Below are 15,863 nucleotides of genomic sequence, written 5' to 3' on the forward strand. Positions count from 1 at the left end.
TAGTATGATGCCTTCAAAACCTAAGCTAGGTGGCTGTGGATCCTGAAGGCTATCTCTTTTACCAGTGATTGCAGCTTGTCACGTAATTCTTCAAATATCCTCAGAAAGCTTTTGCGTTACAAACGAACATATTAAACAAGTAGCTCTTTTCCACAGAAATACATACCTTTTTTTTTTCTGTGGACCCATCATTTTCCGCCTGCATGCACACAAAGAGGACCCACGCTAACCGCTGTCCTCCTTTCCATCTTAAGTGTCCACCAGCTCAGTCCACTTACGACAGTCACAGCCAAGGAGGCTGAGGGGATTGTGGGGAAAGGATGCAGCTTTGGCTCCAAATAAAATAGGCGGGAGGGGCTGGTAGGACAACACAGCTGGATGCTGAAGCCATTTGCTATGGTTCTAACCCTGTTTTCTATTTTCCATCTTTGCCAGTAATTAGTGCTAAATTGGTGAACTAGGATGGCTGAAGTGCAACTCTGCGTATTGTATGGCTGCTCATCCTTACCTAAGCTGAAACTAGCTCAGATACAGCTATTTGTGCTACAGTTACAGCTAAGAAAGAATCTTTCAAGTTTGGAAAGAACTGATGTTTATTTCTCTTCAGCCACTTTTATTTTTCCATGCTTACACTGACATATTTAGATTTTGATTAAGGCAAGGAATGAAAAGGGAATTTTTTGCCCTTTAGGGAATACAAATAATATGGTGTTTAACTGAAATAGATATAATAAATCTCACATAGCCCCTAAATCTTACCGAGAAAAAAATCTAATTCTAGCAAGAAAAAGCATGTTAACTATGGTTGGGATTGTGTGCCTCCCATAAGCAAAACATTGTCATTCTTTCATTTTCACTGCTAATTCCTACCTTAAAACATAGCTGGCAAATAATTTCTTAATTAACTATTCTGCTTGTGTGTTTAGTAGCAAGTTCTTGGCTTCAGGATATTTCCTTTTATTAATGAATGATGTTTACCCTCAGGACAATTTTTCTTTTTTTTTTTTTTTTTTTTTTTTTGCCAGGTGCAACTTTAAAAGCTTAGTGGGGCCTCCACATTTTTATACCTGTTTGCGTGGGATGCATGATATTATTCTGTCCAGAATTCCAGGTATGTGACATATGATACAGTACACTTCTAGACTTGCAGTCTTCTGAAGTTGTGATGTTCTCAATACCTGCACTATTCTGATGGTGACAGTTTATCAAAACCTAAATGATACCAATGTAAAATATGTATGCATTGATGCATCTGAGATAACTCTTAAAAATAAAAATTAACAGCAAGCTTTCTTGCTTCATTTACTACAAACTTTACCAAGTGCTTATTTAACATTTTAATGGCATTACACTGTATGTATTTTTTAAATAGAATAAGTGTCTTAAAAGCTATGATTAGGAACATTCATGCTGTCATTTAAATGTTATAAATTTACTGCTAGAATTCAATTCAGGTTTTTTTGTAAAGGAATAAAAAAGTTTCATATTTTATCTTAAGGAATCTAGACATTGGAAGCTTCAGCACACAATTAATTACATTTCTATTCACCTACTATTTAAACATATGTAAGTATCTTTGACATCTCTAGGAGATGATGCTACAGACTTGCGTACTTAGTTGACTAAGTTGGGCGCAGTTACCCCAGCTCATATATGCTTCCAACATGACAGCAGTTGGCATTAAGATTGGTAATCTTTGCAGGAGTCAAAGACTGAAATGAATATAAAGGTTATGTTATAATTGCACCAACTGAAGCTGAGGTTGCAAATATTGCTGCATATCCAGATCTTTGGATTTTTTCCACCACTGTTTGAAATCCAAGAGTTCTCAGCTGTCTGATCTCAGTATTTCAATGTGACAAATGAGGCCTAACATTTTTTTTGAAGAATAGAGGGGTAAATGAGAGGTATTTAAAACCACAGCTAAATAGGCTATACTCAAAAGAAATTCCTTATCACTTTAGAACCATGAGGAGAGATATCATGAAGAAAGATACACTCTTTCTGCAAGTGAGTGTGTTTAAGCACTATTAAGAAGGGAAACCAAAGTGATATTACACCCCTTTGTCACTGCTGTTACCATTGCATAGGTGGTGACAGCTTCAGAGCTACATGAGCTTGCGAGGCCACTTTGAAGGGACACTGAATGAAGAACTGGGGCTTAGAGACGCCAGTTGCTGCGGTGTAGCATGACCTCTCCTGTCAGCAACAGCCCTCACTATCACTTCCCAATGGGCAGAAGTAGCAGGAAGCCTGACTGTTCCAAACTTCTTTCCTGGTGCTCCCTTCTTTGTGTGTCCCTCCCCTCTGTCTGTGGGTACCTCTCTTACAGCCTGGTCTGGCTCAACTGTGACCACTTCATCCATTGTTTAGCAAAATTCAGTACATTATTGAGAAGCCTTGAGTAATTTCTGTTAAGCTAGATGAACTAATGTCTTCTTGCATGATATCGTCACTAGAATGTGACAGAGCGCTGACTAGTCCTTCTTCAGCTGTCCAACAAGCCTGCGACAGGACTGGAGATGGACTAATCACAAGCCAGCATAGCTGGCAAAATACTATCTGAATATTTCTATATGTTAAAGGAATACTCAACCACCAGGGAGGCCAGTTTTTGGGAGCAGCATGAAGCAGACAGAACATGCTTCCGATTTTCCTCTGCTCTGATGGTAATTTTTTTGTCCCAAAGAGCTTGACATGATGCTTCTGAAATGTGTTTCCATTTTTTTGCCACCTCAATGTGAATAATGCACATATCTTGTCTGCTGTGAACTGTTAAAAATACGTACATTTCACACAATCTTCTTCTAGTGTTTCATGGCCTTAAGATAGTCTTGACCATTTAACCTGACTGCATCATGCTGTAACGGTATTTCAAGAGTATTTATTTCATTATACTATACGTGTCAGTACATGACCAAAATGCCCAGAAGAAACAAAAACCTACCTGACTTGAACTTGTAAAATAATGAAAGCACACCATTTACAATATTTTGAACCCTGATATTAAAGAGCAATGTTATAAAGAATGTGATTCACAGTCCCATAAGTTGTATCACATGTGTGAATTTTAGGAAAAACCGTTCAAAAGTTCAAATACTCAAAGTAATTGAACAAGAAAATTTAAAAAATCAAAACCTAACTTCACTGACGATTGTATCTGAAGAAGGATAAAATAGAAACCTGTATTTTATCTTTTGACTGCAAAATGTGTTTTAGTGGATTTGACAGCTCAGGATTCAGGCTGAATAGTCAGCTGCGTATAGTAAGTCTTTACAAATTGACTTCTATTTGCCAGCTATTGTGGCTGCAGTTTTAAAAATTTTTTAATGTGGACCTATGTTCTGTGACAAAACCTGCTTGTTCTATATGAAAAATGATCTCTTAATGGCACAGCCTTATAAAAACCTATAATGAAATCTTGGTGTACGCAAAGGTAGTGGCAGAACTATTGATTCCAGTGAGGCCAGGATTTTGTCTTTGCTTTTTGGTACAAATCTTGAGCATGTAGTCTGAAACAGCTGATCAAAGCAAATCAGCTTTATTGTGTTTTCATCTAAACTCACTGCCACAGAAAATGCTGTAAGCAAGCAAGGTCTTTGATGGCAGAGAGTTACTCTTTGTGTAGCTCCCAACAGATTTTAATGATTCTTTGGGACTGGAGTGGTAAACATGGCCTTCTCTTTTGCAGCTGGTATGAACCTGGCTCTCCATTTCCCCCTTTTTTAATATTGTTCTTTTGCAACATTTTTCAGGAGGTGCAGCGAGAAAACTTAAACTCTAATGAGGCATAGAAGGGAGGAGGCTGTCTTCAGTACTTTCCCATTTTATCTCTATACAATACAGCCAAAAGCTCACTCTGAGCATTTTGGTGGTAAGTAAATACTCATAATCTGTCTGTGTGTAATATCAATATATTAGCTTTTGTTTTGTTTTGAGGATACTTGCTTATTTCTATTTTTATTCTAATAGTTCTCCTTTCATTTTTAGTTTCCCTCACTAAGAGATATTTTCCACCTTACAGCCTAAGTATGTAAACACATCTATACATGAGTAACAGTTATTTTCAAAAGTCTTTGTAGCATTCCACCTAACAAGTGAATGAAAGCATATAAATAAGAGTACAGATACATTTTTAACATACTGAATATTTGACTGAACATTTGACGATATTGAGCATTTAACTAGATCAAGAATACTCTTAAAATGAAAACTAAACCAAATCTTAAAGATTTTAGTTGCTACATTGGTGCCAATGAAAACGTACTTAGACAAGTAATTATTTTGAATTTGCCGTTGCATCTCAGTTAATTCTTATTGTAAGGTATACTTTGTACAACTATTTTCTTCCACCTGCCTGATTTTCAACAGTATGATAACTGTAATTAGCAATAGAAAACTCTTTTACACTATTCCTTTTTAAATACAGTAATTACATTTTGCAGGAGTGGAAGCTCAAATATTTTGATGGAGTTGCAGTAAAAAGCAGATGTTTTAATCTCACCTAGCACATTTAGAGAAGATATTGTCTGATAACTGGAAAAGGAATTACTCTGCTGGAAATATATTTAGCAAGTTAAAGCATGTTGCTGTGTGTAGTACACAGTATTTTGCAAATGAAAATGACAGAGATTTGGTAGCAAAAGTCAAGTTCCATACAGTTCTAAAGTTGTAATCTTTTTAATATTGGGAATAGATTTTGTCTTTCGGAGAAGTGATTATTTATAGTGTTATAAAAAGACAAACATTTATCTTACAACCGTTGTTGTCAGTATAACTCTGAACTTGCATAAATCTCAGAATTTGCATCTGTTGACCTACGGATTTTTTGAAGTGTTTATAAAAGTATGCATTAGACTCTGAGCTCATAGCAGTAATTGTGCTAGTAAACTAGCTCTCAGAGCCCTTAATGCACTAATAAGCCTTAATGGTCCTGACCAGCCTCACCTGATACCCCCACCCACACCCCTGCCCATGGGTCTGGGGGCTCTGGTTCAGCTCAGCCTGAGGCCATCAGTCCTGGCCCTAGTTGTGCGGTGGGATGTTGGTCATTGGCCCTATCGCAGCCCTGCCTGGACATGCTGACCAGTGGCTGATGTCCCACCCGTCCTGTCCCTGTAGACGTGCCTGACACCCTGGGCTGGGACTGCCCCCAGGCTGCCCAGCTCCCTTGCTGGAGGCAGTGGGATGGGCCCTGGCTGAGAGGCCCTGCTCTGCTGTCGTGTTGGGGAGCCCCCATGCCCCCTGCCCTGGGGATGCAGCTGGGCATCGCTGCTCCTGGCAGAGCTGGTGCCGTTATTTACAGCTCAGCACGAACGCCGGTGGGCATCTGAACGCCAGTGGGTGTCCACAGCTCTTCACAAACCCCTTGGTGAGCCCTATGTGAAATATCATCAGCCCTGTTACACAGCATTTGCTTGTGGCTAAACACTATGCTACTGGAGCAGGGGGTAGGTCTTCACTCTCATAAACTAGCAAAACTCTACCTCATTCAGGTGTTTTAAAAAAGGTATGTTTAAACATATGTTTGTAAATGAAAACTTGTAGAATGTAAACAGCATGGAGTTGCTTCTGTGGAGCGATGTTAGGAGGAACTCTGATCTATTCATCCTTTTTATATGGTGTTCGGACAGGTCTTTCCTTTAGGTGTGCCTGTAGCATGCTCCGTAGATATGTTTTCACCCGTAGGTACACGTTAGCTGCAGAAGGAGCCTGTATTATGGCTTGGTGAGTTAAGAGCTTAATGAAATGCAATTATTATTAAATGGTATTGCACAGATACAACTGAAAGCAGGAGGCAGTGTTTAATCCTGCCTATTCTTAAATATTTGGAGTTAGACCTCGCAAGAAAAGTGAGTACATCGGACCGAGTTCAGGACTTACCCTGTAGGACTTTACTGACGGGACGGGCCGGGGGCGGCCCCGGGGGCCGCCCGAGGCGTCGGCTCGGCGGCGGCCGAAGCAGTGCATGCCGGGAAGCGTAGTTTCCAGCCCTGCGGGGCGGGAGCGTGTCGGCGTTTCCCCGCCGGCTCCGTGCTGACGGCAGGGGTTACGCCGCGGCGGTGGCTGCTGGCTCGGCCTCTGCAGCTCTGCCCAAGAGGAAACAAAAAACCAAAAAAAAAAATTAAGAGCAAAGTCTGATTGCCTGTTGCCGCTAAGGTGGGGGGGAGAGAGAGAGCGCGCTGGAACTGCTGCAGCACCTCTGCATACGCACAACTCTTCTGAGGGCAAGGAGCTTGGCTCTTCTCAGCAGCTGCTGTAAAGGCCTCCTGAGTTTGGGAGGCACAAGTCCATTTAACCTGAGAGGAGTGTTTTCCCAGGCGTGGAGACAATAAATAGTGTGAGGGACAAAATGGCTAGTACCTTTCTGCAGTAGAGACTTGGTTCCTACTGCAGAGTTAATTTACTAAATTGCTTAAGCATCTGATATAGCCGTAAAATGCTCTGCAGGAGTGAAGGAATACAGTCTGCAGTGTGAAGCTGAGGGAAGGAGGCTGTGTTTTTAAATGCTTAAATATTAACAAAAGTGGTGTAACACATTCGGTGCTAGTATAACAAGGATTTTTGTAGTGAAGAAAAGTATTGGTTCCTTTAGGTAAGAATAGGCTTATTAAAGGACATTAATAATTCTCTATAAACATCTATGAGTCAAAATATATTCTGCTGTAATCCTTTGTATCTAACCTAGCAAAAATCCAAGTAGACCTTTTTTTCTGGCTCTGAGGATTGCTATAGAAACTAAGCTATTAATGATGATGGGGTTTGTTTCAACAATATTTTTGTTTCATTAAGAAATTTTTTCATTTATATTGGTTAGGTTTGTAGCTATCCATGCTGAAGCTCCTGAATTCAAAGGAAGGTGTTAAGCTAGTTGTGGACTTGTTAGCTGCACATGCCAGAGAAGAAAAAAATTGGTAAAGCTCTTCCTTACAATAAACTGATGTATCCTCTTTCTTTAACAATACATAAAAACATATAAATGTTTGTTTAAGTGAAATTTAAAATGGGATGGCATGGCTTTACAAGTACTTAAGTCAGATGTTAAATAACCTATGCAAGTACAACTTGAAGAAGTTTCACCTACATCTTTTTCATTATTAAAAATACAAGATACCAAGAAGTCTGAAGGTTAGCATGACTTTAGATGCTCTAATTGCCACATGAACCACATTATTGTCATCTGTAGTCAGAATAATATTTACTCAACTCCAAGGCCTTACGTCATAGTGAAACTCAGCTGCATTACCTTTGAAATGTAGAGGTAGGAAAAAAAACTTGGAAGTAATTTTTCCAAGTACTTCAGGTACTTTCTTAGATGTTCTTTGTGCAAATGATTGAAGCATCACTCTTAAAGGAGTGTTTCCTCCCTCAGTTCAGGCTATGGAGGCCTTGTTGGATACCAAAAGGGGACAGTAGGATGTTCCTTGTCTCCTGAGCTGTCCAGAGACTAGTACCAGAGCAGTTACAAGGTGCCTTGAAAATATCCATGGCTTGTGTGCTTATGGAAGATGAAGATATTTGGCTACTGAATAAAAATGGTCTAGGGGTTCAAAATTATTTGGGTTATCTTTACATGTAATCACTGAATGAATGTGGGACAGTGGTAAGATGTTTTCAGCTGTGTACATTACTCCAAGAATAGGGAGGACAAAAGCAATACCTTTGAGAAAACCTTCTGTTTTACTGAGCTCATAGCTATGTGTCCTTGCACTTTTCCAGGTATATGCGCTTCTGGCTCATATCATCTCTCCTGTAGGTTATCAGCCACTGCTGGCTACAGACATGGACTCAATGCAGGAAAGAATAGCTGCTACACAAAAAGGATCTTTACATCTTTACTGGTATTAGTAGCAAGCTTTTAACTCAGTTTACATAGAGTAAAAGTGAATGTAACATTTTGCACCAGATGTAGATGGTATGGACGCTAAATTGTAGACTCCAGTCTTCTGTGACTGCTAGTTGTCCTGGTTTCGGCTGGGACAGAATTAATTTTCTTCCTAGTAGCTGGTACAGTGCTGTGTTTTGGATTTAGTGTGAGAATGATGTTGATAACACTCTGATGTTTTAGTTGTTGCTAAGTAGTGCTTATCTTAAGCCAAGGACTTTTCAGTTTCCCATGCTCTGCCAGCAAGCAGGTGTGCAGGAAGCTTGGAGGGAGCATAGCCAGGGCAGCTGACCTGAACTAGCCAAAGGGGTATTCCATACCATGGAACGTCATGCCCGGTATATAAACGGGGGGGAGTTGGCCAGGAGGCGTGGATCGCGGCTTGGGAACTAACTGGGCATTGGTCAGCGGGTGGTGAGCAATTGCATTGTGCATCACTGGTTTTTTCTCCCCCCCCCCCTTCCTTTTTTTGTTATATTCCTTTTCATTGCTATTATTATTATATTTCATTATTACTATGGTTAGTATTATTTTTTATTTTAGTTATTAAACTGTTCTTATCTCAACCCACGAGTTTTACTTTTTTTTTTTTTTTCCTTTCCTCCTCCTCACCCCACTGGGAGGGGGAAGGGGGAAACGGCTGCGTGGTGCTTAGTTGCTGACTGGGGTTAAACCACCATATAAACAGTATGACTTGTTTCAAAGTGGTTTGTGTTTCAGCAGGTGATCTGATTGACCTGCCTGCAGATATTATTTGAATGCATAGATGCTACCACAATACTATCCTGTGCTATTGCTGAACTGGGTATCTTTTCAGCAATAGCTCTTCTGGATTCTGCACTGCAAATCATGTACCCTAGTCCTCTAGACTCAGAATACTATGATGTGGTTGTGCTATAAAGAAAATTCTCCTGGTAGCCTGTTTGTGCCCTTGCTACTTTCTCCTGTTACTATTCAAACGGGAAGCTGAAATACTTCAGATCAAGCAACTGACACTTCAGAATTGGCATCATGTGCAGCATTTATATTCCATCTAAAATGATTTTGAGAGAGGACTTAATTTGCATCATCTCCTCCAAATAGGATTACAAATAATTTCAAGATATTATTACTATTCTTGAAATGGATATACTGTCTGAGGAAGGCTAACTGTAGCTCAGACTCAAAATTCAGAGACTTTTGTCTCAGACTTTTCAGGGTATTGAAATTTTCACTGGTTGTGATGGAAAACCTAGTGCCTCTGAAAAAAAATGATTCTTGAGTGTTTTAGCTGGTAAAACAGTAACACCAATCCAGCAAAGCTGTGTTTTACCAGATAAAACATGACTTTGCTGAATTGATGCTACTCTCCCACCTTTTAGTGGAAAACCTCATTCTGTTAGTCTGGTATGTGCTGCCTTAGGGCTTGAATGCATTTGCTAAATTGCTGATAGTGTTAGTGAAATAATAACCACTTATCATGATAGCCTAGTGATATTTGCATCATTCTGCCGTATTTGGTTGACCATATTGAAGGGTCGTGCTGCTAAGCATTTACCAAAGATGGGGCATACGATAAAGAAGGCACTTGTTGCTCGTATCACAAAACTCCACTATACCATCTTTGGATAAGCTGAAACCTTAACTCTATGTAGTTACGCCTGTCAAGGCATCATGCATGGACAAAATCATAACAGCTAGTGTCTTTGAGGGAGAATAAAATAAGCCTTTTTATTTTGAAGTATCTCACAAACAAGTACATGACTTACCTATCTCTCAGTTAGATTTAGTGATAGTCCCCCAACCAAAATAGACTTGTCTATTATGGTAGTGATGCTTTTGAAATAAAAGCAAGAGATACAGAAAGTAAACTCATTTTTTCCATGTATGATGGTCATTTTACATGTGTTCTATATTCTACTTCCACAAAAAATTATTTCTTTTGGTGTTAGATTGAAGTTCAATGGCTAGAACGTGTATATTAATACTGCATCAAGTGAAATCAGTCACTAATTAATCACTAATACTTGAATCTAATACCATGCTTACAGTTTGTAATCCTTGTAAAAAGGATTATGTGGAAATACAGAAAATAGATGTCCATTTCTGAAGTAGTTAACCTACCACAGTGCTTTAATATCAAAACATCTTTCTCCTCTCCTTCTGGTATTACCATCTATTAAAATGATCAGAGAGGTGGAACTAGATTCCCTACATTTTTTAAAGCCTGTGGTATTCTGAACTTGTTAAATGCATGTGCATAGTGCTACAAAACATCTGACTTGACAGAGGCTCTTAAGGAAACAAGTTTATATATAGTGTGAGTTTTCAGCTGATTTATTTTTATATTATATATGCTATAGAACAACTGAAGCTTTTCAAGTGGTTTTTGGAAGAGAAGGCTGAAGGTCTGGAGTAGAATCTCACTGTGGAATCTCAGTTCTTAAAAATCAGGTTGGCATAAAAAAAAATCAGTTAAAAGATATGGCCACTGGGTGTCAGTCTTGACTCAAGTATGAATGTTTTGTGGGCATTGCTGACTGCAGAGATTTGCTTTGAGATGACTGATAGCGCAAGGCTTTTAATATCAGTACTACGACTAACATTTTTTTTTTTAAACTCAGGAAATTGATCTGTCATGTAGGAGCAACAGTGCTATGACTATAGCCTTCAAAAAGAGACCAAAACATGTAATGTGGTGGTTTTATAGTTTTGTTTTTCTGTTGAATGGTCTTTTGGGGCATTGCGCTTTACCTATGGATCAGAAATATGTAGATGGGAATAGCTGATTTTTTCTCCTCCCTGACCTGTGGAATGCTATCATAAATAACTGCTGAGCAAGCAGTGGCCTGTAATGGAGTGTGGGCTACCGGAGGTGTCCTTGAAGTAGAGAAAAGGGCAGGGAGGGGTGGTGTAAGATCTTTTGTATGAATAGTATTGCCTGCTGGAATGACTGAGATACAGGCTTTGTGAGTTAACCTAGCCTGCTTAGTATTTTACTGCCCTTTGCATGTACTTTTCCTTTATATAAGAACTTGGTCCTTTTTAGAGTTAATCTCATGTGACAGACTGTGGCGGGTTGACCCTAGCCGGATGCCAGGTGCCCACCAAAGCCGCTCTATCACTCCCCCTCCTCAGCTGGACAGGGGGAGAAAATAAAACGAAAGGCTCGTGGGTCGAGATAAGGACAGGGAGATCACTCAGCAATTACCATCACGGGCAAAACAGACTCAACTTAGGGAAGAATTAGTTTAATTTATTGCTAGTCAAATCAGAGCAGGATAATGAGAAATAAAACCAAATCTTAAAACACCTTCCCCCCACCCCTCCCTTCTTCCCAGGCTTAACTTTACTCCTTATTTTCTCTACCTCCTCCCCCCCCGAGCGGCGCAGGGGGACGGGGAATGGGGGTTTGGGTCAGTTCATCACACGTTGTTTCTGCCGCTCCTTCCTCCTCAGGGGGAGGACTCCTCACACTCTTCCCCTGCTCCAGCGTGGGGTCCCTTCCACGGGAGACAGTCCTTCACGAACTTCTCCAACGTGAGTCCTTCCCACGGGCTACAGTTCTTCACGAACTGCTCCAGCATGGGTCCCTTCCACAGGGTGCAGTCCTTCAGGAACAGACTGCTCCAGCATGGGTCCCCCACGGGGTCACAAGTCCTGCCAGCAAACCTGCTTCAGCGTGGGCTCCTCTCTCCATGGGGCCACAGGTCCTGCCAGGAGCCTGCTCCAGCGCGGGCTTCCCACGGGGTCACAGCGTCCTTCGGGCATCCACCTGCTCCGGCGTGGGGTCCTCCATGGGCTGCAGGTGGATATCTGCTCCACCGTGGACCTCCATGGGCTGCAGGGGGACAGCCTGCCTCACCATGGTCTTCACCACAGGCTGCAGGGGAATCTCTCTCTCTGCTCCAGCATCTGGAGCACCTCCTCCTCCTCCTTCTTCACTGACCTTGGTGTCTGCGGAGTTGTTTCTCTCACATCTTCTCACTCTGCTCTCTCTCGCTGCAACTCCAACTCCCCTGTAACTTTTTTTGCTTTTCTTAAATATGTTATCACAGAGGCGCTACCACTGTTACTGATTGGCTCGGCCTTGGCAAGCGGCGGGTCCGTCTTGAAACCCGCTAGCATTAACTTTATCAGACATAGGGGAAGCTTCTAGCAGCTTCTCACAGAAGCCACCCCTATAGGCCCCCCCCGCTACCAAAACCTTGCCACGCAAACCCAATACACAGAACTTCAGCCTTCTCCTCTGAAAAGCACTTGAAAAGCTTCAGTTGTTCTGCACTGCAGAAAATAAAGTGTGTTTTTTAAAGATAGCATTTCTACACTGTCTTCCCAAAGGTATTCTTAATTGAGCTTTGGATATTGCATATACAGTGAATGCCTAAGGCTATATTACATTTCCTTATGTTGTCCATATCTCTACCTGACAGACAGGGAGATAAAAAAATTACTTAGGGAACATCAAATAGTAGTAAATGAGTTTTGCCAGGCTCTGTTTGTGAATGGGGCTCAGACTATTAGTGATTCAGCTGAAATGAAAGTACTGATTCAAAATATTCTGTAATGTTTTCATGGTTAAAATTAATTCTGTTTTGAATCATCTCAGAGTATGAAGACTTTCAGAAAAGTATAATCAAATTCAAGGGAATGTGTAAAGATATAATACTAGTTAAGCAAAATTAATTTCAGAAGCTTTCCAAAATGAGCAAATTACAAGCTCATCTTTCCTGTCTTTTTGGAGATCCAAAGGTAGCCTTAACAGTCTGCTCTTTCCCCCACTTCTTTTAATTACCTGCATTTATTGCTTATGTTTTCAGGAATTTTTTTTTCTGATGAAACTGCTTTTCAAGAGTGAGGTGGTAGTACTGACAAAGCTGACGTAACTGGGAAGGAATGTTCCTCGCAGTTAAGAAACTTTTTAGTGCTGGATTTCTTATATTCTTGAGACTGTATGTTGAACTGAGATAACTTCATATACATGCCAGCTGAATATTAGAATGTTGAAGTACCTTCTGTGAGCAGGATCCTGAAGCATCTTCATTGCGTCTTTTATGTTCTAACTAGGCAGTTTTTTATGTGGACAAGTCAGCTGCAGATACATATCTTACAGTTTAGTGGCTTTTTTTGTGGAGCGTCTTTAATTGCTTCACATTGGTTTGTAGAGATTAGAGAAGCTGGGGGCACTGTGGGACAGAACTGCCCAAAATATGGTTCAAAACTCACTTCCATGAATTATACAATGACAACTACTACCTGCCTGTAGAGGTTGCTGAGTTCTGGTTGATGCTTCTAAGCTGTAACTGGGAATTGGGAGAAGGTGGATGATGCAGTAAGGTTAGGTTGAAGGAAACAGTGGTACATTTTTTTTCTGTGTGCTCACAAAGCCTGACCTAGACAAAGCAGCAACCACTTATACTTGTGGTGCCTGTTGCTTATAGTGCTTGTAGTGTGGTGCAAAGCAGTGGCCCTTAGACTTTCTTGCCTCCTTGGCTTGCGAACCTCTTGAGAACTCTGGTCTGGAGTAGAACTTCTTACCCCACTCTAAATATATAAAGTTCTAGTGGAAGGATTTTAAAACTATTAAAAAAAAAAAAAGTGAAGTTGCCTGAACTAGAAGTGGTTGCTCCTGGTTCTGATCATTGTATATTATAAAGCATGCTGTGGCATAGTTAAGACAGTTACTCCGCCAAATGCAAGCAGGAAGAATTTGCAGAGTTTACAAGGATTTTGATGTAAGATTCTTTGAGTATTGTGTGTTTCTTTCCTACAGTCTTCACTGTGTCAGGTATTTGGTCCATCTCAGCCCTGTTGGTAATGGTTACTATCAACAGGAAGATAAAGTCAAGAAGTCTTTTGTCAAAGAACAAGACATTAAGTGTACTGAATGCATTACTATTTTATTTGCTTTTAGAAGTCATTCATGCCATAGGCCTTCCTGAGTAGACCCTCACAGTCCATGTCTGTTTCCCATGTCTGTTAAATGTCACCTCAGAGATCAGGAAAAATTTCTCCTCCTCCCCTTAAACCCTTTTAGCCAGGGGCAGCTGAAGGAAAGATCACTTCAAAGGCCAAGCATGGCTTTTTTTTTTTTTTTTTTTTTTTACTTGGCAATGCAGTGGCAGTAGATGGTAGCCCTAATTTTACTGTCACAGTTAAATATTATGACTATGACTAGTTCTCTTCATATTTTTGCATATCAGGAACATCTCTTGTAAAGATGCTGGAATTGCAGTAGCTTAAAATTGGTGTTGTAGAAATGGGATCATTCCCCATACATGATAAGAACTCTAAGGCAGAAAAGGCATGTGACTCAACATCCCTTATCTTCAGCTGTAACTCTTTTCAGGAGTGCTTAGATAAGATTAAAAGAACCAGGCTTCCTTCCAACCATCTCCCACTTTTTCACCTGAAGAAATTTGCTGAGAAAAGGAGCAGACTCGAGCTGCAGAATTTGAGTCAGCTTCTGGCATGTCACAACACAGATTCAAATTCAAGGAAAATAGGGCTCATTTCTGCAAATGTGCATGTGGAACTGAGCTCTTTTTTGATGTTGCAATTGAGTTGATAGAAAAGATTCTGTTGACTCCTTTTTGTCATTCATTCTCTGTGGAAAATTGTGTAAACCAAATACTAAAAGAACTGCAAACCAAAATCTGAGAGGATTCTGCCAGATAGTTTAAATAAACCAAAACTAAATTCAACAAACTATTAGAGTTGCAAACTTAAGTAGTCTGAAAGTGTAAATGCTACTGGTGCCCACAAAACTTTACCTCTGATCCTCCTCACCAATGTATTTTTTTTATCTTAAGGAAACAAGTGACAGTAGCAAAGATCTCTGTTTTGTTTGGCAGATAGAAGAATGCAGACATAAAGATCAAAATGACATTAAGACTAAAAGGGAATATTTTATTATCTTGTAGGGTAAAACCACCAAACCAATATTTAGTGTATTCAAATTGTTTATAGTGATTTGCATTTATTTTTGGCCTCTCCCTTCTGTGACTGGATTCTAAACTGAGCAATGAGTTACATAGGTGCTACAAGAGCAATAGTGTGTGAAGTCCACCAATAAAAATATTGAACTGTTTTGTACAGAAGGCTCAGCACAGCCTACTGTCCACTGATTTTGTGCTTCAGCAAGCAAGCGTGCCAGCAATGTATCAAAAATGTAACAAATGCAGTATTCCTGTAGGTGTTTAAATCAAGGGCAAAGCTTCTGTTTGGGAATCTGACTTGAGAGTCTCTGTGCTATACAGCGTGTTCAGACTGCGCACATCTGGGAGAATGGGCTGTGGTGGAGACACTGGAAGATGCACCCACATTTTTTTCTTCTTCCTTGCTCCTCTCCCCAAATAATCTAAAATAACACTGGATTAGTTCCATGCTCTTTTCTGTAAAATTTACTGGTATAATTGAACTTGTACACTGAGTCAACATCACATTTGTCTACTCTTGTTCTTCACAAATACAAAATGGATCGAACCCAATGAAGATATTTTCAATTAAACTGCATGAAATATAGCTGTGTTCCTGGGTTGTCTGTAGCCATAATGCACATCGTAAGGGCTGCTTATGATTGTGCCCTGCCCAACAGCTGAGTTGGGGAATGCCATGGAAGAGAGGTAGCAAAAGGAAGGAAGGGAAAAAGGGTCTCTGACTCCCATAGCCCCTGTAAATCATCCCAATATCTTGTATCTTAGAGGCTAGTTTTCGGGTAGTGATTTGATACCAGAATTAAATCTTAGTGTGCGGACTGGATTTTCCTATCCTACAAATGCTTATCTGGTTTTTAGACACTTCTAATAATTCTTTAAAATGTAGTACTGGCTTTTGAAATTTTGAAAGCAATAGATGGAACTTAGCTAGCTAGCAATTGCTATGATAGCAAAATGGTTTTATCATAAATCTGTGTAAGTAGGTTGCAAACATCAGTTAATATATTGCTGTGTTTTCCAGAGCAGGAGATAGCATTTAAATTTTGTATTTAGAATCTATG

This window comes from Gymnogyps californianus, chromosome 7 (genome assembly GCF_018139145.2).
Source record: "Gymnogyps californianus isolate 813 chromosome 7, ASM1813914v2, whole genome shotgun sequence".
NCBI classification, from domain to species: Eukaryota; Metazoa; Chordata; class Aves; order Accipitriformes; family Cathartidae; genus Gymnogyps; species Gymnogyps californianus.